Genomic DNA, 23,776 nt, shown 5'->3' on the forward strand with positions numbered 1-23,776 from the left:
TGTAGTGGGGTCCATCTGTCATACCTGGATAGTTTGCATTCTTTAGGTGGTACAAGGAGATTTTCGGGTACTTTTCAGTACTCCTTGTAGCTGTCTCCAATCAAGGATACCAGACTTTTCTTTAGGATCCCTGCTCTTTCCACTTGGGAAGCGTTTGTCCTAGCTGATGCCAGAATTTCCTCTAAAGTCAAAAAGAGGAAGAAAATGATGAAATGGTTTGGAATTGTGGTGGTGGTGGATCAAAACAAAGCCAAACGAACCCTGATCTGAAATTCTAGAAATCACATCCAACCTCAGTATTGCTGCAGTTCAGAAGTGGCTCCTTCCAGTGCCCCAACATGAAGCTCATGTTGTGGCTGTCCCAACTGGGTGCCCATAACCCTCCTGGGGAATAGGTCAGCAACTATCTCCGTGCAGCAGCTTGGAAAGTACTGGAGATTTATTGTCACTGGGGAGAGATCTGAGCTGCAAATGCCAGCCTGATAAATATGAATTGTTTAAAGGGCTGCTGGACTCAAGCCCTGAATTTGTGTGCTGTAAACCTGTCCCCTCTTGGTCGTCTCTCTGGAGGAGACAGGATGAGGTTTCTGGTCACCTCTCATTGAATTTCTTGTATTTCTGAGGAGAAGAGCCCATCTGAGAGCCTGCCCTTGTTTTTTATAATGTCAGTCATTGCAACTTTTTTTAGTGGATCACATTCATCAATCTTATCTCAGGATCTAATGCAGTTACTTTTCCTGCAGCAGTGTGGAAGGGAAGAGGTTTTGCTTTGCACTATGAAATGCTCTAATATTTGCCCTGGGCTATGAAAACCAACCAAGGCTGCAGTAAATCTCACAGTCTCAAAGTATTTCCTCTAGTATGTGTTACTTCCATTCCCCCAGCTCCTGCTGGGGAAGCCCCTGCTTGTTTAACTTGCTTTGTTCCCTATCAGCTCCTTCAGGGTCATTTTCCAGTTTCTCTGCGTGAGCCCTCTGTCCCATGCAAAGAGTAACCTGCAAGAAAAAGAAAACCCACACAGTGTTTGAGCCTTGTGTGGAGGAAAGGAGGCTCCAGCCCTCCAAGACCATCGTTGCACCACAGAGCCCATTAATCCGTCTCCAGGTACATGCACTTCTCACTTCTTTCACCACTTTCTCCCCCTGATGCATATGTACAAGCTGTTTTGCACTTTTTTCCCTTTTTTTCTTCTTCTTTTTTGTTTATTTTGTTTATGCTTTAGAGACAAATGAAACCTGCTTTTGTTTACTGGAAAGTATGCTTTATTTTCTCTTCACCGAGCATCTGGTGTTTGTAAAAGGCACAACAAATCTTTCCAACAGCAAATCATCCCGTCTGAGAATGCCTGGCCAGGAGCTCTATGTGTGCTGTGATTGTTATCCTAAAAAGGTACTAAAATGCCCAAATACTGAAAGTGCTGGCCAAGCTGGCTGCCCATCAGTGGAAAACCACAGGTAAGATGCTGGACATTCTTGTTACCTATCAAATGTATGCTTATTGAAGGCTGTGAGTTAACGGGGGGCATGGCTAAGCCTTTGCCTGAAAGCTTTGTGCAAGATGCATTCAGAAAATATCTAGATGCATTTCAGGCAATTTGGTTAAGATGGGCCAGACAGATGGAATCAGCCATTATGTCTCCATACTCAGCCACCTTCTATCACTTTGAAACTGGGAAGAAAATTAAAGCCACAATGGGCAAGGTAGACCAGGACTGCCATTAGCACTGATTAATGGCTTCAAGTGTCCCCTCAGAAAGCAGCAGGATGATGTATGATCTGCACACAGCCCACTCCCTGTGGCACAGGATTTCTATAAGCTTTCCAAACATACCAGGGTGAGGTGATGCTTGCAGACACGACGTTTTCTCCGATGGCATCTTTCCACAACCATCTGAAAGCCACTAGGGGAATGTGGAAGCTGGTTTCCAGCCATAATTTGTTTGGCCAACTCTGCACTTGCCTTTAATTTTAATAATTTGGCGATATTCATTTATTTGACATCTTGCAAAGAGGGGTCTGCATTTGCTCAGAGAAAATGAGAGTTGAAGGATGGTAAAATGCCTTCATAAATTGCAAGTTAAATTAAGAAGTCGCCTTAAAAGCACTGAGCTCTTAGCCCCGTGCAGTGTCATTTATGGCATTGAGAGCTGTGGTCCCGTTTGGAGGCCCAGAACGCTAAGGAGGCACAGGAAGTGGGGTCAACTGTTTTGTGGGTGTTTCTGGCCTTTCTGAGCCCATTTTTGTTAGTGGGTGGGATGTAGTAAAGGGTTCATATGTTTCTTTCATTTCTCTCAGCACACGGTTTTTACCAACAAGTCTTCATTTTCACGATTTTCAGCATTTGAACATTTCATGTCCATGCAAAAGCTGTTCCTGAAAATTTGCTCTTTTATTTGATCGTATCAATATTATTCTGTAACACTGTCTGTAGTGAAAACAAATTGTCATGTGATACAATAGTGTAAGCACTTATTTTTATTATTTCTAAATTGCTACTAGCATCTGCAGCTGGGCTTTGATTGGGACAATGTTGTGATTTATTTTTTTTTTTCAGAGCATCGTTTTCTTACGTTTTAGTGAAATTGTGATGATTTGAGATCACAGAATCACAGTTGTTGGAAGGGATCTCATCGAGTCCAACTTCCCTGCTAAAGCAGATACCCTACAGTAGGTCACACAGGTAGGTGTCCAGACAGGTCATGGGCATCTCCATAGGGGGAGACACTCTGGGCAATCTGTTCCAGTGTTCCGTCACCCTTACTTGATGTAAAGATGTTCTTCCACATGTTAGTGCAGAACTTCCTGTGCTCAAGTTTTAGGCCATTACTCCTTGTCCTATCGTTGCATACTGTTGAGAAGAGCGTGGCCTCATCCATTTGCCTCCTGCTTTCCTTTGGATATTTATAAACATGGATCAGATCTCCTCTCAGTCTTTTTATGCCCCAAAAAGTGGAGTGTATTGTTCTCACCACGTGATGAAACATGGTAAAAAAACAAAAAGGAAGCCAAACATGAAATAAAATCAACCCCAACAATTCTACAGGACAGTACAAAGTGCTATGTTTCACAAAATTTATATTTTTATGAAAAGGCTTTTCTTTCAAATGACTTCCTTCCATACACTTCCACTGAAAGAAATATAACGTGACGTCGCATAATGGTTTTTTTTTTAATTTTGTTATTATAATGAGAACTGTCTGGAGGGGCTACAGCCTTTGTGACATTGTGTAATGCTTTGTGAAGACTTCCTCACATCTCAGCACCACCCTAGCATTTAGACACTCACCTCCAGATTCTTCTTGTTGAGCTGGAAAGGAATTTTCCTTTAAAGTAAATGTGTTGTAAGACCTTCTGTTGTTTAAGGGCATCTGAGTCCTTACTTCATCAAAGCAAGCATTAAAGCCTCCTATAAATACTACCTTGGAAAGCAGAAGTTTTCAATTACCACAACTCCTCTCCTGATATCAGTTCCTATAACGATCAGCCTCCATTAGTGCAACTTTCTTTAAGCCAGGGCACCAAAGCAGATTTCTGCTTCCCCAGAGCTGGTGGCTGCCACCTGCCTGGAGGTGGGTCATCTGCATGTTCTGGCTGCTCTTTCCCTCCCTTCTTCAGCAGTTATATGGATCTCATGGCACAGCACTGTGGCATCCTATCCAAAGTGCCCTCTGCTCAAAGCAGAACTATTTCCTATAGCCTGTCTGAACTTTGCATCCTGACATGGTCTGGTCCATCTTACCAGGAGCTGTTTTTGCAGGGAGTTCAGTGAACTTTGAGTTTAGTCTGTAAGCCTTTGGTTTAGTGATAATAATAAGTATTTCATGCACTGTAGACTATGAATGATTCAAGGATGCCAATGAAGCACATTGTGCCACTGCAAACAAGTCTAGGAAGTTTCACTGTTCCCACTGCTGGTGCATGAACCCTGTTTCTCTTTGCTCTGTACGTGTGAAACTGTATGGAGAGGGGCCAAAAGAAAAGAGTGCAAATACAGATGACTTCTATAATGTTATAGCTAAAAGATAAGAAGCAGCACTGTTAAAGGACGTTTGAGCATTGAGATTTCCATAGCACTGAGAGAAGATTCATTGCCATTGTGAAGTGCCGTGGATTTGTGTTTGCTCCCCAGCGTTTAAAATGCTGCGGCTACATACTGAGTATGCACCACTCCTCTTCAAACCAGCACAGATAGCCTTGGCTCAGCATGCATTGACGTGGGACCTTCTTCAGGGTCCAGCACGAATATGGACGACACCACCCTGCCATTTGGAAGAAGTGATCTAACTGGCGATGCATTCGTTTCCAGCGTCTGCGGAAATGGTAAATAGGCTGGTGAAGGGGATGTCAATGGGTGTCCGCTGTGAATTTGGCTTTCTGTTTTTTCTTTTCTCTTTTATGAAAAATGAGTCACATGGCTTTGAAGTACCCGGTCTTTTTAGCATGGGTCAGATGTTGAAACATAACTAAAGATGTTAAACGGGCTAATTAAATCAGTGCATCTGGCTTGCATATCTGCAGATAGATTTCCATGGAAAATAGTTCATATGCCACGAATGTCATTAGAAGTTTAGATTACAGATCAAATGGATCTTCTGTTCTTCCACATACCACCTTGCTTTCAAATTGTGTTTAGGCTACTAAGGGGAGCCTTGTCTGCTTGAGTGCGTGTTTGGCTCTTGAGCAGTTGGCATTTCAAGTCTAGAGCTCTGCTCTGCAGTGCAGCATCTGCTGCTCTCAGCAAGGTAACTTGAAGTTTCTAACCAGGCAACTATCCAGCATTTTGTCTTGAAGATAAAAGCCTAAAACTTCCCATTTGCCTTCTCTGTAGACAGTAACAAGACAAGGGAGAGGGCAACAAGCTTTCTGGTTTGATGTGGCTCAGACGCATGCTGAGCTCAGCAGCACATTGGTTCCATGGGAAGGTGGGAGCCAGGAAGCCTCCAGACCTGGGATGGACTCCCCATTTTCTCAGTGACTCAGGTTTTTCCTTCACGTCACCTTTTCTACTCAGATCTCCCCATGTCCCAGCTAGGTCGCTGTGGGCAAGTGCCATGTGTGCTCCTTGTGATTCATCGCTAACAGGAATGTGTGATGTTGGGATCGGAAAGCCCACGGCTGGCGATTCATTTCCATGTAGCTAAGTGCTGACGTTGGTTTATCCCCAGTGGGGTAGGGAGAAAGGATTTTTCATGAAACTACCCCAAATGTTGAAGTCCCCACGTGTTTCAGCTATTACTCACGCTCTCTTAAAAGTAGCCTCTGAAAGAATAGGTCAGAGCCTCCCTTTATGGGAGTCAGCATGGTCCATTGGAGGAGAAAAATCAGTTTGTACCAGAAGATTGTAATTAGTTTAGGAATTCAAAAACCCAGTGCAAATCTGGTCTCAAGCAAACACCGTTTTATTGTGAATTCTGAGACAGCGCTGCGCCTCTTGCTCTTGTTTCTGAACTGCCTTCCTACCTTCAAATTCAACAAGGTTCTCTGAATCAGGGGCCGTACAAGTCCACGGTGGTCTTGGTTCATGCTGGAAATAATCAGCATGCTGAAAGTCACCACGGGACACAAATATCCCCAGGCAGCTGTGGCTTGGGCAATGATAAACCAGTTGATAAACCAAGTGCAGAGTAGGCGGGGGATACACCCAACTTATTTGAGCCGCTGGACAGATGGGAGGCATGCAGCATCTGCTTTTTGGGTGTCTTCTGGCTTGTGGTCATTTTGTCAGCCTACATTTGAGCAGGAGCCGATCTCGGTTCTGCCAGGATCCAGGAGTTAATCCTTGTTCCATGAGAGAGCCAGAGCTCGCATCCAGCCAGTTCCCTGGGGTGCAGAGAAAGAAAGTCTCTGAGAAATAAACACAGACACAAACAAACACCAGACTTGGCATGCAGCTTTGCAGGCAATAGGAATATCTTTTAGCTTCCCGCCGAGGTAATTTGCCTGTGAGGAAGCTTTTCCACTCTGCCCCTTGGCTCCTGAGGAGGGCCTGCATGCCAAAACGCTTCGTGGCCCCTCGAGCCGCTCCTAGGCTGGGCCTCGTGCTTCTGTCTGGCCATCCCACCCTGCAGCTGCCTGGGTGCTCACTGCTTTCTCACTGGATGCTGGGGACCTGGGCTTTGCCTTTTCTTCTGCCCTGGTCTACTGGGCATGGCACGGCCCTGCGCCCATGTGGGCTGCAGTGCTCCTTGTCTTGTCTGATATGGACACGGCCTGTGTGTCCTCTCATTAGTTGTGCTCCATAGCATTTATTGAAAAGGGAATCACAGAATCATGGAATCACGGAACAACCTGGGCTGAAAAAGCCCACCGATGCTCATGCAGTTTCAACCCCCAGTGCCACGTGCACGGTCACCAACCACCAGACCAGCCTGCCCAGAGCCACATCCAGCCTGGCCTTGAATGTATCCAGGGAGTCTAAAGGGAATCCCACCACTTTGTTCTGAGAGGGGACAAACCTTGTCTAAACCACTTCTGGAGATGTGCATTGAACCTACTCCTCTGTAAGTCATGGAGTCCATTTTTTTCTAAATGATCACAGAATCATTTAGATTGGAAAAGATCCATGAGATCATCAAGTCCAACCACTAAGCCACATCCTCATGTACCACATCTACACATCTCTTAAACACCTCCAGGGACAGGCACTCCACTGTCTCCCTGAGCAGCCCTTCCATTGCCTGACCACCCTGTGAATAATGAATTAATTCTTTATGATGGTACAATCTGAACCTCCCTTTGTGCATCTTGAGGCTGTATTCCACTTGTCACCTGAGAAGAGACTGCTTTCTTTTTGTGCATTTTATTGCAATTCTTCGTACTCCTCATGCAGAAATTTCCTTAAATCTCCTTGAGATTGTTCCGATTTTCTCCTACATCTCACAGGAAAAGATGCTAAGATTTTCTAGTTTTGTGGTTTCCTCGGTATTGATGAGGCTTGTTTCAAAAAACAATTTCAAGTGTAAATGGAAACTGGCTACGCATGGGGCCACTAAGAAAAATGAATGTAAGACAGGGAATAGAAAGTATTTAGCTGTGTAAAGTCTAGTAAATATTCTCTATGGGAAACAAATGGCTGTTTTGAAGCTTAGGCTGGAGGTGCTTTTAAAATATATCATTCACCAAAGTGAAAGACAGCTTATTTCTCATTGATCTCTCTTTAGGCAAAAGCAGTTTTCCTCGGGATTGTCTCTGTGCTTGTATCCTAGAAGCATGACCATGTTTTGTGCCAAGCAAGGAAAGTTACACCCTATGGTTTTTGAATTACAAATGGGAAATCCATACTGTTTTGGAATAAACAGCACTGGCCATTAGGCAGTCTATTTGGTTACTATTTGGTTACAACTGCATGAGGAACAGCTCTAGTGGAAAAAAAGAGAAGCAGCAGTAACAGTCAATCGTCACTTTTTTTTTTCCTGCCTGGAAAACTTGGAGTTTTATGGCCTACAAACCACAAATTAGAATTGCAGGCAACAGATAAAGCTTCAATATAAATTCAGCTATGTCAGTGCCTGTTGGCAATTGCAACAAGGCACTTGTCAAAATGCCCCTTCAACAGTTATTGCCTGAACAGGGCCTTTCCAAGCAGTGAGTGACACCATATGGATCTGGACCCATTTGCAAAACTGGAGCATCCCTGGGGGACCCTGCTGCAGCCAAGTGCTGCTCCTCTGTCTGCTGGGCCCTTCTGGAGTGATGACCAGTGAGGAGGCTGCTGCTCTTCCTGTAGTTGGCATCGGACCTCTTTGTAAAGTGGCAGCAACCAGTAAGTCTTGAATGGTTTCTCTAGGAATTTCTCCATTTTCTCCAAAGGGTCCCAGAACTGACATATCTGTTTCTTCCTAGGAAAAGCAGATCATTTGTCCAGGTAGGAGGACTTGAACCAGCTGGTCTCCAGGAAATGAATCCCCGTGCTTGTTTGTCCTTCCTCTTGGAAAGTTTTCTGCAATTTCTGCCCTGTACCTATCTGGCTGTAGTTTAAGCAGGTGCTTTGCCCTTTCGCCATGCTGCCATGAAAGGACACAGTCCTCCCCAGGGGTCTTGTTCACACGGGCCAGGATATGGCTACTGGATGAACTGATGTCCTGGAGTGGATTCCACTGCTCAAAGACATTGCCAGTACAGTACTGGCGAGTTATGCTGCCAAGTCTCCCACCTCTGCTCTAGAAGGATACTAGAGATAGAATGGAATCAAAGAATCTGTAAGGTTGGAAAAGACCTCTAAGATCAGCTAGTCCAACCACCAACCCACACCCACCGTGCCCACTGATCGTGTCCCTCAGTACCCCATCTCCACATTTGTTCAACACCTCTAGTGTGCCTCCACCACTCACCTTGGCAGCCTGTTCCAATATCTTACTAGATTCTGGCTTTCAGAGAGGAAGCAGACCTGCCTTTTGCTCTTAAATCCTCTATGTAGGCCCATAGATGAGGACTCTACTATCTATGATTAATTTGTGATCATTGTTCTCTAATAGCTTCTGGGGATTGAGGAAGAAGAGGGATAAATGGAGAGGAGTACTTAAGATCTAATTTAAAGGATCTTCATAGAATGGCCTGGGTTGAAAAGGACCTCAGATATCATCTAGACCCCTGCTATGTGCAGGGTCACCAACCAGCAGACCAGGCTGCCCAAAGCCACATCCAGCCTGGCCTTGAATGCCTCCAGGAATGGGGCATCCACAGCATCTCTGGGCAACCTGTTCCTATGTGTCATCTTAAAATGTTCTGATACAGTCTTTGCCACTGAACCAGAATTCTCAACTTTTGTGTAGGTGGTCTGATGGGTAATTTTATCAAGGTTCACCCAGACAAATCAGGAAATGCCTTTTCTGCCAGGAACAGCCCCTGGTGGCAGTTTCTCTTCCAGGCACCAAGAGGATGGTAGGAACTGTAGTACTGCCATTAGACATGCTGAGACATCACGTTGTGATGCTGTGATCCCTGCCCAAGGCCACAGTTTGAGGGAAACAGGCCACAGTTTTGACTTTTGAATTCTACATGTTCCTGCTTAGACATGTGTTTTCAGAAGTGCTTCAGTGACTTAGTGTGAATGTTAGGAAAATCTGTCACTTTGTCACTTCCTAAGCCATGAGGACTGTTAGCTGAGCTAATACAGTATGTTGTGGAGAATAATAAATGTTGAGGGTAATAAATAAACTGGCTTCTCTTGGAAGACAGAGCTGAGAAGTCAAGGTGTCCATTAAGGGAAGAAGCAAAGAATTTATCCTTGCTAATAAGAAAGAGCTCATAACCTTTCACAACCTTTGTCTTTCATATCTGCTGTTGTTCTTGATAATCAGAGTAGATGTATAGGGCAGCATGGCACATTTTTACAGCTGAGGAAGTTTTCCTTGGGTTTTCACAGACAGCAGGCAAAAATGCTGCGAGAGCATTAGGAGAAGCTTGGGTCCCTGCATTCCGCGTTAGGATGGTCAGAGCATAGGTTTGTTGATCACAAACACGTTTGGACTCCGTTCAGATTGAAGGCAGGACTTCAAGTGGGATCAAAACAATTTCAGAGCATCCCAGGAGCACTCTTAGAACTGCGTAATTAAAAGATGTGAAAGCAGTGTGCCTTTTTTTTTTTTGCCTTGTCCTCCATGCCAACAGCAGAGATGCAAAATGGCTCAGCGAGAAATAGATTTAATAACCCTTCAGGGTATCTTTTATTTTGTATTGTATCCATCTATATTTTGCATTGTATTTAACAGAGGTATTCCTGGCAGCTACCCAGGCTTTGAAAGATCACTTTCTGGATAAAATTCACACGAGGCCTGTAGCAATAAGGCAGTGGCTTTTGCTGGTTGATGTAGAATCTCACGCAGAGGAGGTGAGGGCTGTACGTCAGTTGTACACATCTCCCTATTTTTTTTTCCATTAACCATCGCCATTAGCAATTGTACTCAAACAAACAAACAAAAAAGTCCATTTAAATACTGATTTATTTATTTTTTTCTGGCCCCTTAGCCATGAATAATTATGAAATAATCACCAAAGTCTGGTTTCACTTGGCAAATGTTTCCAGGTTTTGTTTTCTTTTTAAATACTTATGGGTTCCAGCAGTCCCCCCACCCCAGCTTATATTTTTTTGGCGGTGATTTCAGCTTGTTGCATTTACTGATGCCTGCTACAGCATGATCAGAAAGCACGTGAGCTTCTTGAATGCATTTCATCTTTACAGTGAACATTTTTCCTGCCTTTATGAATAGCCTGAGATGCAACTTTGCTGCGCATGTGGCCCCAGACTACACCCTACTGCAAAAGTGGCAACAGCTGCTGGCAGCACGAGTTTTTCTCCCAGTTAGACATCAATGTGCAGGCAGGATCCAACCAGGCCCCCGAGTCTTTAATCGAGCTAATTGCATGTGGTTTAAGCCACGTTGAAGCTCAGTTCCAAGTTTGGTGTCAGATTTATGTACTACAAGCTGGTGTAGAGAGAGCCTTGGATGCGTGTGAAGGTCAGTGGTTTGAGTTCACGTGAGTTCAAGAAAACAGTTTTCCACTTTGGCGTACCTGGTTTCACTCCCCGCTCTTTCCTCATCCCCCCTTTGTGTTTTGGTTTCACCCAAAGCAAAGCCCAAGCAGAACTCTGCCAAAGTTCACTTAGTTTCAAGCTCGAATGGGAAACAACTGAATTTCATCTGATTTTCACCCAGAGCAATAAATCACTTCAGGCTGGCCTGTTGCACAGCATGGTTTTATGGAGGGCTGGGGAACCTTTTGGTAGGGCAGGCAGGAATATCGAGTTCAAGTTCATATTGCAGCCACAAAAAAAGAAAAAAAAAAAGATGGATTTTCACCTGATTGCACAGTGCAGCCATTATGTGGAGGCAGGTGCATTTCTTCCACTCACAGTCTAGGTTGTGTTGGAGTCCAGGTGTCCAAAATGAAGTTTTCCCCTGTTTTACTATTGGAAAACTCGCTGGTGCCTTAACATATCATCATACTTCTTCAGTCAGGAAAGGTGGTGGGGAGGTGGGGGTCTGAGGACAAGCTGTGTTATTTCATTGCTGACATTTTTATTACACTGTGCTGTGTAATGCTGTGGGAAAAATCACCAAGGCAGATTCCTTGGGAAGGTTTTATAAGGGCCCCTATCAGCTACCTTCTCTAATGGCATCCTTCATTTCCTCCTGCCCTGAAGATCTCCCCTGACCCCAGGGAAGCCTGCTGGGAATAACACTTATCACTTTGCTGGTTTCTTACTTTTCCGTTTGGCGAGTGTCTTATTTTCCCATTTCTCCTTTTCTTAGATGATATGAGGGTTTTTTCAAAACGTGTTGTTTACTAATTTTGCATAAGAGCACATATAGGCAGGAGAAAAAAAAAGGATGCATACACATTGCATATATCCTGTCTGCAGTGTTAATATTTGTTGTATATCTTCCTTTTTGTTGGTGGAGTTTCTGCATATCATGGCAAACTTGAGGAAGGGAAGGGAAGGGAAGGGAAGGGAAGGGAAGGGAAGGGAAGGGAAGGGAAGGGAAGGGAAGGGAAGGGAAGGGAAGGGAAGGGAAGGGAAGGGAAGGGAAGGGAAGGGAAGGGAAGGGAAGGGAAGGGAAGGGAAGGGAAGGGAAGGGAAGGGAAGGGAAGGGAAGGGAAGGGAAGGGAAGGGAAGGGAAGGGAAGGGAAGGGAAGGGAAGGGAAGGGAAGGGAAGGGAAGGGAAGGGAAGGGAAGGGAAGGGAAGGGAAGGGAAGGGAAGGGAAGGGAAGGGAAGGGAAGGGAAGGGAAGGGAAGGGAAGGGAAGGGAAGGGAAGGGAAGGGAAGGGAAGGGAAGGGAAAAGTTGGTGAGTTCTGCTGGCCAATGTGAGAGAGGTGTGTTGTGAGCATTGCACAGTCTCCATGCACTGTCTCCTCATCTAAACTCTAAATCTACTGTTTTCTGTATGTCTGCCAAGGATTTTAGCTAGGCAACTAGGCAGGGAGAAGGAATGGCTCTGATAACCATGAGTGACCTAACCCACATAGATGGAAATCAGATTCAAGGCAGTTCTTTCCTTTAGCTGCTGCAACATGATATATGCAGCTTGGAGCTAGGTTCCTCCACAGCTCAGCTATTTGTATGCAGTCACTTTTTCACATTTTTAGGAATTTTGATAGCATCTGATAGGTTTAGATTCTGAAAGGCATTTCCTGTGAGGCACCTCCAGCCAGCAGCTGGAGCACTGGCTATAATGATCTGTCCTAGCCTCCTTATCTTCAGTAGCCTTCCATATCTCCAATCTGCCTGTGTTTCTGCATACTGAGAAATGATTGTGGTTGTCATCATACGTGCCTAACTCTCATCCTCCCCAGCTGTGGATTCCCTTACTGAGATGAGACTTGGTAGACCATATCCGGGGATTTGGTTGTATTGATTTGAAGTGAATATTGCGTTTGTCTTCAGAAATCTCTTTCTTTCCCTCCGTCTTCCTATGTGTAGGTCCTTTCTCTCTCAGAGCCTGTTTTCTGGCCAGCTGCAGCCTGATGTTTACTCAGCTGGGGTGAATAACTTTCCTTTCTGTGTCTCTGCTGTGCTGCGTGTTGTCACTACATGGGCCAATGGAGATGGCCTCCCTGCTCCATCCATATCAGCTTCTGACCTGAATTATCTGCTGGCAGACCAGCAGCACTGAAGTCAGTGTGAATGCAGGCATCCATAGAAACGTTCTCACACAGCAGAGGGCCTTGAGAACTCCTAGTGAGGTTTGATCAGCTTTCCAAGCTGATAATATGGAGCCTGAAGACCAAGTGCTGAAGACAGGAGAAACTTCATCCTTGCTTTGTGAGGCATAGGGATTCCAAAGGTCATGATTAGATAGTCTTAAGTTGGTCTAAGCTTACTGCTTCTTGTCTTTTTATTTATTTGCCAAGAATAAAAGATAGTGTGCTTTTCTGGATCATGAAACTGAAGACTGAACACAGTTGAACACCAAAGGAAGCAATGGGAAATATTTGTCATACTCAGGAAAACCTTTTCTTCTTCCCGTTTTTGCTGCCCTAGTTCTAGTAGACACATCCACTCTTAGTCTTTCTTTGATGAAACCTCAGGATTTCTCTTGATTCTCAGTGCTTAAATTTGGGGGTGATCTGAGAGAGGCTTGTTTAGACAGGGACAGCTCCAAATAGCCCTTCTGCTCTACAATATCCCACTGCATCAATCTCCCAAATGCCAGCATTTCAGGGAAAAAAAAGAAGAAGTCTATTTTAGGCTTCCTGAGGTTTGGACCTCTCCCTGTGTCCTGTCAAGCACATGGCATGCGGGCCCTTCTGTTTCATGGAAGAGGGATGGAAAGCATTTATGAAGAAGGAATGCACTGCGATAAATTTAAAGGTGCTTTGCAAATCACAAGTCAAAACTCTTGGTTCTCCAAGACTTCATTTTCCATGGACTTGTGGCAGTGTTATGAGAAGGTGCTCCTCAAAGAGAGGAAGGTTGAATTAAACAGTGATTGGTATTGAAGCCTTGCAGCCAACATGGGAATGAATCCAGTGAGTGGAAGGGAAAATATTATTAGTAATTATAAGAAGAAGATGGCCAGAGTCAGAAATGTGTTTTGGAATCCTCCAAAAATAGTAGAAAAGAGATGCCAAACCTAACAAGTGAAAGCAAAGCTCTTAGGGCGAGTAATGTGCTAAGGGAAATTAAAATAGGGAGAGGAGTTTCAGGACCTCACTTCAGCTGACGTTGTGGCCTCAGGAGCTCAACTGTTCCTCAAATTCAGGAGTAACAGAGGACAGCTGTGACTTCCAAACATTGAAATGGTGTTTGGAGTCATCCAGCATGGCATGCTTGCTGTGTCAGTTTCTGCTTATAAAGCAAGCAGTAGTCAGTGAATGCTACTGAGATTTGGACCCGACAGCTCCAAAGTGGAGATTAGGGTGGGGATTTTCACAGTTGCTGGAAAATAGGAGATGCCTGGACTCAACTGATGTTCTGGACAGTGGCTTAAATATTGAATTTCCCTTGGGATTTTCAGAATTAGACCAGAGAAGGCATGAGAGATCTGGTCAAACTTTGAAACTAAAGCTGCTCTTAGCAGGGCTGAGCCAGAGACCACTCACTGATGGTCCCTCTCAGTGTTAAGCTTCCATGACAGCTAATGTCTGAACAGGCCTTCCTCAGACATCAGGACCATTAGACAGCTTTGGAAATCTTAACCAGAGACAGCAAAAACATTCTTAAACCCCAACAGGAAGAGACTGCAGTCATCTGCAGGAAGAAATGGGTGAATCCAAATGTCTCCAGCACGGGGAAGGAGCAGATAGGCGAGGTTTCCCAAAGGGAGGGGAGGGGTTCATCTACTTTACAAGGAGGGAAGATTTGGAGGGTAAGAACTGATACACATTGTTTTCTGGTTCTGGAACAGATTTCGGGGTAGAATGGACTGGATGGCCGAAATGCAGTTAGGATAAGGAAGAGACTTAAACACAGTGCCCGAGTTCTGATGTGACTGCCATCTCTGGAAAGGACCCATCTGTGTGTGCTTTTTCAGTTTGTAACCTCACACCTGTGATAAGGAGCCAGACAGAAGAGCCAGGTGGATGCAGAAGTCCCCTACAGTAACTCCTATGATGGGAAGCTCAGCATCAACTGCCTTTGACAGCTTGGTTAAGCAACGTGACATGCCTGTCACTTGCAGTGAGCTATCATTCTGCCTTTCCTGCTGTTAGCAGCAGCTCTCACAGCACTTTCATTAGGCAAAGAGCCTCCATGTGGCAGTGGCTGTGAGTTTGTCCTAGAGGGGAAGCTATGGTGCAGCATTGAGGAGGACTTTCCTTGACAAATCCTCAAAGAGGTCCTCCATCTGCACTTCCTTTGCTTTTTGTCTGCAAAGAGAAGAATTTGCTTCTGCTGAAATTCCTAGCCAATGAATCTTGTACTTCACCATCTCAAGTCTTGCTTTCCTCCTCCTAACTCTGAACCTTTTTTTGACTGACTTTCTAGGAAGAGGGATCCATTTTTGCTGTATGAAAGCATACAACAAAAGGTTCTAGGACTTGCTTGTATCCCACTGATGAAGACAAGCACCCAGTCCCCGGGTCCCTGTGCTCCCCAGCCATCACACTCCCTGACAGATGTCCTAGGATGCTGGCTCCCACACTGTACTTCAGAGGTGGCAGATTGCTTGCTTCTCCTCCTTTCGCTAGCCTAGGCTGGGCTGATCTGATTGCCCTTTTCAGCTGTAGAAAGATCCATGTGGACAGGAAGACATCAGAGATATCTAAGACTTCTAGGACATGAGACAAATGCAAATGCATCGCTGACAACTGCTTTAAAAGAGGATAAAATAGACCCTACTGATTAACACTAGGTGGTTGCGCCGCTGAATTCTCCTGCTCCCTTCTGAAGCACCCTGACTTTCTCAGCTGTGCTGTGTGCAATCCCTTGCTCTGGGAAGGAGCACGGTGCTCTGACCACACACATGCTCTTCAGGCTGCCCCCCATTGAGCTGCCGGCACTGCTGAGCCCACCGAGCACTCTGAGCACCTGGGGTCACTGACAGCCAGCTGTCCAAACAGACCCCACATGCTTGGGGCTTGCGTTGGGACCGGTGGGGGAAACCCCACCAGAACCAGACAGCTCTTTGTCTTCAGAGGCAGCGTGGTGGCTCTGGAGCTGCCCTTCTCCTTTGATCTGAGCCCTGCCTTCCTCTGCTACTCCAGGTCACCCCTGCTTGTTTTCTTCTTTTTGTTTTCCCCTGATCCTTGGTGGTTCTGATCTCTGTTCAAGAGTTGATCTCCACCTTAGAAATGCTGCCTTGGGCTTTGAAAGGAATCTGAGAGCGTGTCCTTCCTCTGTAAGTAACTCAGCTTCCATCAAAGTAGTGCCCTGTTCCCCATCCAAATGCTTCACCTCTGTGCTGGGTGACTTCAGCCCATCCCAGAAGACCTAGCTGGGAGGCAGGAGGAAGAAAGCACTTCCTTTGCATTTTGCATAATTTTCATCAATATTGTCTCACATTTTACTTTGCCCTATGGAAACATCACAGAAGTCACTCTGAGAATCCCTATAGTTCACTTGGTGCTTCAATGGGTACTTCACTTTCCCATCTCAAAGGTAGCTCCCTCAAAAAATAAAATGGGAGCCAGCCATTCTTTCTTGCATTAGTCAGAGATTCTGGAACAGGAAAAACACACACATTTATTCATCCCATCTAAATACATTTGTTTTTAGTTTAGATGTATTCAAAATGAGACACAGTGTGGACATCTGTCTTATTATCCAACAGTAGGTTAAAAAAAATAAACTCTGCTGGCTCTGTGGGAGGAATGCAGATAAATGACAGATGGAGGCAAGCAGTGGACTTCCAGAAGCTTTCATCCCTGAACCAGCTAATGGAGCTCAGTGAGGAGAACATCCATCCCATGCTTTTGCATCTTCCAGAGCAATGGAGGAGTTGGACAGTGCTGTATCACATGCACGATCACAACTTGCTAACACAAGTCCTACAGCCTTGGTTCAGATTTCTCTGTGCTCCTGTAGTGCCATAAACGAGGCTGCAGGTAGGCTGAGGCTCCGTGCATTGGATGGAGTTGGAGGGTGGAGAACACAGCTTTAGGTAGAGATGTTAGCTGGGTGTGGATGTTTCAGTGCAGCTGAGTGCTTTCTTATCCTCCTCGACTTTCCTATATTTCTCTCTTCTTTCATCTGGCATTTATGTCTGCTACATATGTTCCCCTTTATACCATGCCAGAGCTATGACACAAGAAAAGGGCAGGGAAAGGGGTGGGGTGGGGGGGGGGAGGGAAATCTCAAAATGGGATTTTATCAAAATATTATCGGAGCGCCAGCTGGTGCAGATTATCATAGCTCTCTGAGTGAGAGAGCTATTTTACCTTGTGCTGTCTTTCTTTCTCTGGGCTGCACATGGCCTTTTCCTGAAGTGTGAAGGTTGCAGCCACCAGGATTAATCTGCTCTTCCCATCCCCATTCCAGCACCGTTTCCGAAGCCCTGCAGTATCTCAGCGCATTCAAAAATTTGACCGATCCAGGCTGAGATGGAAACCAGGTATCAGTAAGTCATCCATCCACAGAGGCTGGTTGAATCTTGCTGGAAAATGAGAGATGAAGGGTCACAAGAACGTGACAAAATGTGTTGAGCAGACGCTCATTAGTTGGACAGCTTTGCTGGTGTGCCTGTGCCCCAAGGGTTGGCTTGCAAAGGCCGCAGTGCTGGGCTGGGTCTGACACTCAAAGCACTCAAGGGGTCTGGACACAACTGCTCTGCCCCTTTGCAGGAGATGCCTCCGTGTCCTGGCCTCCAGCCCAGTGCCAGGCCCTCGCGGAGTGAGGAAAGTATTGCTCATCCATCACTGTGTGTTTTTAGGGATTTTATTCCTGACTGTAAAGTGGAACCAGCTTTTAGAAGCAGAGGATAAAGATTTGGCTGGGAACATCTGAGCTGGAGGACCAATAACTTGGGAGCTGCTCGGAAGTGTTTGATCTGTCTCAGGCCCGCAAGTGCTGAGCCAGCGCCTGCCTTTAAGTGGAAGTTATTTTATGCATCCACTGGAGTCCTATTAAGCCATTTCCTCTGGGACCTCCAGGGATAGTCTGAGCATCTATTTTCTCAACAACACCAATGTGTGAGTGCAAAGGGAAGGAGGATGTGCTGTGTGACAAATGTTGGGGTGGACGTGAGGCTCTGTCTCCAAGCGGCCTTGTGAGAGTGCTGCAATTGCCTCCTCTCCCTCTGAGGATGCCTTGATCTATAGATGCCTCAAATACCCTGTGTATCCCTCCTCCTCGTTCCAGTCCCCCTCTGTCCTCCTTGTAGCTGTTTCTAGGAAGCTTTCATCTGTTCTTTGGAGCAGAACTGCATACTTAGCTCCCTTTGGTCATTCTGGGATCCCACCCCTCTATTTAAGCATATAAAATCTTGAAAAGTGAAGGCACAAAGGTTGTTCTCAAAGAGAACAGCGCTGGAAGTCCCTTTGCAAAGGCTGAAGGACAGCAAAATCACCTCTCCCAGCACCAGCTAAGTGCTAAAGCAGAACCTGCAAGGTGCAGTGCTGGGAGGTGTAAGTGGGAGAAGGCCTGGCAGGAGGTTTCATTCTCCAATTCTGCCCGGAGGCTTTTCCCTTTGGAGCCCACTGAGGGCCAGCAGGGAAATGATTCCAATTCCAGGCTTTCCAGCTTCCACGCTAATTTAACCTGAACCATTTCCTACTCTCTGAGCGGGAAGCAGGGATGAGGTTAGCAGATTCAGATTGGGGGTGGACTGAAAATGATATCAGCAGTTTTATGGCCATTTCTTTTCTTGGCAGGACATGAGGGAGACCGTCTCACAGCCACTAGGACAGAAGGTGGAAGAATGCAAACGCTCAAACATTTTTCAGTTTTTCCTGATTATCTTTCCTCCCCCAGCAGTTTTATTAGGGTTCATAAATTCTTCCTTGGAGCACTCATTCCCCCATGCATTTTAACCCTCGGCAGCCTTGGAGGTCACTGTAACCCTGTGGGGTTGGTGGCTGTCCAGGAGAAGCCACCCTGTCCCATCACAGCTGGCTCTGACCAAAAAGAATGGAAATCACTGCACACGAAGGGTTCTGAGGCACATGGAGCCTTTTCACTGGCTCGAGTGTAGTATGAATAACAACCCCAATCATGCAGTGAAATGGATAGGTGAAGATATGACTCGGGAATCTGATATTGCTTTCAGAAGATTTTCAGTGCATCAGTGCTGCTCTCCCCAGCGTGGCAGGAGAGGATGGAAAATTCCTCCGTCACCACTGCTTGGTGCCCTCCTATAATGAGTAGCTGTTGAGGTAATAGTAACCCTTTTGGCAAAAGCACTTGCTCCATGGAAAGCCAGAATATATCCAATAATGCAGGAGAGTGCCATAAAACACAGCTCAGTAGGAAGCAGTTAAAGCGATAGCCTCTGCTGGATGCTTCACCAGAAGTCCCCAGCTCCTTCTGAGGGCAGGGATGCTTAGTGAAATGCTTGGGGAGGTTCAGTTTGGATATTAGGAACAAGTCTTCTCAGAAAGAGCAGTGCTGCAGTGGCACAGCTGCCCAGGGAGGTGGTGGAATCACCACCCCTGGAGGTGTTCCGTGACTGTGGGGATGTGGCACTGAGGGACGTGGGCAGTGGGCATGGTGGGGTGGGCTGGGGTTGGACTTGGGGATCTTAGTGGTCTTTTCCAACCTGAATGATTGTATGATTATATAGCTGCTGTTTGTTATTATCTTATTCTTGTGTCCCCTTGAGAAGACAGCCCCCAAGGCTGCTGGCCTTTAACTGGCAGCTTCTGCTGTGGACATCATCTCCTTCCCAGTTCGAGCTTCTACCAAGCCCTGAAGCAGGCTAATTTGAGATCAATTCTTGCAACTATAGCCTAGCAATCCATTTGGCTGCGTGGTTTTGTAGCCAGTGCAATGGGATACAATTAGTTTGTCATGCACTTGGTGCATAATTCGTTTGCTGTTTGCTGTAAAGGAGGAGAAAGCCAGAAAAGTACAGTGGTGAGCTATGTTGCTTTGGAACAAAATATTTACATTTTCCACATTTCCCATAAGGCATTAGCACTTTTCCAAATGTGACACAGGAGGAGCAAATGCTTAGTGGTCTGTGGATCTAACGTTTGCTTAAGTACCATGACATATGTGCTTATGTGTATACACACATGAGATATTTTAGTTCTACTATTTAAATTAAGGGTGGGATACCCTTCAGCACTGCATTTCTCAGCATATGTGTTCTTATGTTCACTTATTCTTTGTTTCTGCCAATGCCTAAATAAGGAATACTAAACAGCCACAAATATGCAGCCAGTGGAGACGCAGGAATTCACTGGGAGGGAGCGGACGCTGATCTTGAGCTGATAGGTTTGCAAGGGAGAGAGTCACTGCAGCTGCAGGAGAGATTTCTGTGGTGGTATCTGTCTGTAATGCACATCACAGCCCTGCTTCACCCTCAGGGCAAAACTGAAGCTTTTAGATGGAGAGCAAGTCGTTTCAGTGCCACATCAGGGATGTATGTACATCCATATTTTTATATATATATACACACATATAAGAAACACCTGTTTGCACACTGTTGATGGTATTCTCTGCATCTCTGAGACGGAACATTGGGCTTGCAAGGATGCCCAGATAGGCTGTGTGCACAGACATAGGGGACCACACACACATGCATACATTTATGCCCACTATTCCACTGACTTAGAGCTTGAAAGTCACCTCCTCAGTCTCATGCCATCTAGACAATGTAAGGGTGACACAGTTAGGCCTTACATTTCCTGCCTTTAGGAAAATGCACATGAATTTGACTTCGCATTTGGTTTCCTGGTCAAAAAGTGGAAAGTCTCTAGGAAAGCAGCATGTCCTGCAGCGCAATGTACTGGAGTATTTGCTGTTAAAGTACAGTGATCAGCTTAGAAACTAAAGGGCAGAGATGTCCCAGATTGCTTTTCCGTGATGTCTCTATACTCATAGTGATTGAAATTGCTTCTGTGATTCCTGTTTCAAAGCTGGAGCAATTTAAGCACCAAATACCTGCTGTAGTGGAAATGCTAAGTCACAGCTCAAAGCAGTGATTGAGCACCTGGTGGGAAGGCAGGGCCAACCCAGGGGAGCTTAGGTATATGCAGTGCATCTGAGTAATTGGAAGAGATGGAGCCAGGAATCCACCCCTTCCCAGACCTCATTTAAGGATTGGCAGTGGAGGTGAGGGCATCTCTTGCCTATGTACCTGAGACCTTCCAGAGGCAAGCAATTCTTTTCCCTCATTTCTGCACCTGTGGCTGCTGCACTTGGGCTCGTTCTCATTTGCTGCAGCTGAAGGCTTTGCCACCCTGCTATTATCATCCCATTACAGCGTTACAGCTGCTTGCCATTGTTTTGCCCCTTCCTCAGGTTCTGTGAGGGTACAAGGAACAACAGCTTTTCAGAGTGGGTTTCGCTGTCTTTTCCCACCTTTGTCCGTGCAGCTAAATGTTTCCTCACCTCAGTCCTTGCAGGGACCTTGTTGGCCAGAAGAGATCTGTGATGCAGAGGTTGGGCAAATCATAGAGTTGTTATGGTTGGAAAAAGTCATTAAGATCATCAAGCCCAACTGTCAGCCCAGCCCCACCTTGTCCACTGTCCCTCAGTGCCACATCCCCACAGTTCCAGCCTTAAGGATTCCATGATTATATATTATATAACAACTATAGAGCAATATAAATTGTATTTGATGGAGATGCTCTGGGTGTGTCTTGGCTGCAAGGGAATCCATCCCATCTCTTGTAGGGTTCGTGGGGTTGGTATGTGATTGCCATGCTGCTGCATGTACACCACTATTACAAAGCACATTGCCCTATCTTCGTTGCTGTGCTGCCCAACTCTAAGCTCAGGGAAAGGAAAGTCCAAGCTGATGAGTGAGATAAGTGTACTGAGGAAGGGAGGCAGAGGTTGAGGAGTGCCATCTTTTGTGATCCGTAATTTGAGGTGGGAGCTTGCAGCCAGGTCTCCTTCATGCCCATTCTTCTGTCCTCTTTGCATCCTCTCTTCCCATTTTCCACTCCACCCTTGGAGAGGGGCATGGCTGCTTCTCTCCCTTTGCAGCAAGGGCAGAGGAAGATGAGGGGCTTGGTTGGGGCATAGATGGAGCAGCCCAGGGTGCAGCATTGACCGCCCCAGTCCCTGCTCCCTCCCAGCAGCATTTGCAAAAGATCAAAGCGTGCAGCAAAAATAGCAAAGGGGAAGAGCTTGTGGGTTGGACATCTGGAGGCCAGAAGCAGCTCCTGCTTTTGAGTAGGCAAGAGGTGAAGGAGGAACGGTAAAAATGGGTTTACAGTCTCACTTCTTTTACTGGGATTAAAAACCTCTTATAAAGTTATATGGTTTGCTGTTACTTGAGATAGCAGTGTCCTATGTCTCTGTAAGACCCTAATTTCAGAAGCAAGGATGCTAACGACACCTATAAAAATAGAGAGGTGGGTATTTTCTGGCAGGCACAATGCAGATTTATCTGTGGTGCATCATCTGACAACCTTAGTTTTATTCCAAGGGGCACAAGGAGGCACCTGGGAAATGTCTGTGCTGCTCAGCTGAATAAAACAGGTGCTATTTCCTTTTGCAGCTGGATGTTTTTAACTATAAGAACTCAGAAACAAGCCCAAACCTAAGGGGATGCCTGGGTCACAGCCCAGTTTTTCAAAGCCTTTGCAAAGAAATTGGAGACAGACATCCTAGAACTCAAAGTCCAACCTCTGGACAGTGCTGCCAAGTGTGCGATTAAACATTGTACCCATTTCCTCCAAGTAAATATGCCAGTGTCATTGCAATAAATTAATGTACAAACAGTACATTGCAACATTGGGTTCATTCTGCAAATGGAGCTGAGTGGGCAAACTATTTCACGCCATGATGTGTGTCCAAAATGGGATGAAAACCTCTGGAGGCAGCGTAGCAGGACGTTCTCTGGTGAAAACATTTGCCGTGGAAAAATGCAATTTGCAGGAGATGATTTGCATCCAGCACGATGAACAATTTTGGCCACGGGAAAAATAAGCTGAAGTGGAGGGGGGAGGGGGGGGTGTTTGGAATGGAAAAAGACAATTTTGATTGGTTTTCTTTTAACAAAAGAAGCCATAAGTTAAACACTCTGTTTGGGACAAAATGTACTATCTTATCCCAGGCAGGTTGGAATTCTTTTTCTTTCCATCTTTCTCCTTTTCAATTTTTCCCTTCGCTGTTCGTTCTGTTGGGAAATGTTTTGTGGATCATGGCATCTGGGATCCTCTGTGTTCCTTTCTAAGCTTCACCATCGTTATCACTCTGCCCTTGTTTGTCTTGATGTAGGGTCAGCAACCATCTCACTTTTTGGTCAAATGGTGTTTTGCCTCCTGGTCATTAAAGCGGGAAATTTCTCTCATTCATTTGCATTGGTTTGGCCCGTGCTGCTGGTGTTCTTTCCCTGCTAGGGACATGGTTATTGCTCCCAGTGCCAGGTGTATGGCATGTGATGACACCAAGCCCTGCCAGGTTGCATGTTTCAACGCTTGTGTTGCGCCACTTTCATTAGTGCACTGATTAACCATTTCCCCGTGGCCTAATGAATTCCACTTGCTCATCGCTTACTGAGCATACCCAGAAATCACAGCATTGGGCAATGCTCACTGGGATACTAAAGGAAGAGGAGGGGAAAAAAATGAACGTGCAAGTGCCGGATTGGGCAGGAATGGGAGAATGAAGAAATTCAAACGTTTCTTTTTTTCTTCTTTTGGTGGTGAGGGCAGACAGGATGATAGCTGCCTCCGTGTGAAACTGGAACTACATCCAGGAATGGTATTTATATGCGCGGATGTAGCTTTCAATCAAGATGATGTAAACACTGCTGCAGGATTTTTTGACCAGGCTGTTTGGGAAACGTGATGGATTAAATATGACAAACAAGGTTCCTGGACGTTTATTTATCCGCCTTTTCATTTGTGCCAGTTTCATGTTAGGCAAGGCTCTGGCTACCAGACCGATCCTAAGCCTTGAGGGCAGGCAAGGCTGGGGGAGGGAGCCACAAAGAGAGTGTTTTCCAAGCCTCATCTAATTTAAAGCATCTTTTGCTGAGTGGTGCAGCGAAGAGGATGTGGCTAACACAAATAAAAAAATCATAAAGGGATCAAAGTGTGTGTGCAAATTCATTCCTTGTGGCAGGAGTTCTGCCAGTTTGCTTGCTCGCTTGCTTTCCTAAAAAAAATTCTCTCCCCACCCCCAAGATGGAGTGAGCGATCGCATGTCAGAATCTCTTCTGGATTTCATAAGGGTTTCAGCATTGATGGATGGGCGGGATGACACCAGAGCCTGTACATT

General features: G+C 45.7%; 2 protein-coding genes across 13 annotated transcripts in view; one reads left to right on the forward strand and one right to left on the reverse strand.

Annotated features, from left to right (window-relative positions):
* The window catches only part of ASB1 (ankyrin repeat and SOCS box containing 1), a 38,229-nt gene extending 14,864 nt beyond the window's left edge, over window positions 1–23,365 (forward strand). The window contains exons 6-10 of the transcript XR_008204722.1: window positions 935–1,104; window positions 1,323–1,454; window positions 2,554–2,679; window positions 4,129–4,319; window positions 22,050–23,365. The gene's annotated coding sequence lies outside the window, so the exon portion shown is untranslated. The remainder of the gene's footprint in view (window positions 1–934; window positions 1,105–1,322; window positions 1,455–2,553; window positions 2,680–4,128; window positions 4,320–22,049) is intronic.
* The window catches only part of LOC128076892 (UDP-glucuronosyltransferase 1-6-like), a 245,886-nt gene that overhangs the window by 155,322 nt on the left and 66,788 nt on the right, over window positions 1–23,776 (reverse strand). The gene's annotated exons all lie outside the window — the stretch shown is intronic.

The sequence above is a fragment of the Tympanuchus pallidicinctus genome, unplaced genomic scaffold (genome assembly GCF_026119805.1).
Source record: "Tympanuchus pallidicinctus isolate F22 unplaced genomic scaffold, pur_lepc_1.0 scaffold15, whole genome shotgun sequence".
Taxonomy (NCBI): Eukaryota; Metazoa; Chordata; class Aves; order Galliformes; family Phasianidae; genus Tympanuchus; species Tympanuchus pallidicinctus.